The following is a 290-nucleotide window of genomic DNA, read 5'->3' as shown; positions in this document are numbered from 1 at the left end:
ACACTAAATGCCTTGAGAAACGGTTCCTTATGAAGATGGAGGTTTTTGAAATATACCTAGATTTAAGCTATTACCAGAGGGATTGAGGGTATTTCAGGAGAAATCTAAGAACTGCCAAGTTTAGGAACAAGCAAAGCCATACAAAATCCCTTGTGGCTTGCCACTACAGTTAAGCAAAGCTTTACCGATCCAACTCAGCTGGACACCTTTTCACAACAGATGTATGAAAAAGAATGGAAAAGCCAACTGCATAAAAACTATGTGGAATATTTCATACAAAATACTCCAAA

The sequence above is a fragment of the Calypte anna genome, chromosome 10 (genome assembly GCF_003957555.1).
Source record: "Calypte anna isolate BGI_N300 chromosome 10, bCalAnn1_v1.p, whole genome shotgun sequence".
In the NCBI taxonomy this organism is placed as follows: domain Eukaryota; kingdom Metazoa; phylum Chordata; class Aves; order Apodiformes; family Trochilidae; genus Calypte; species Calypte anna.
Note: the sequence above shows the minus strand (reverse complement) of the source record.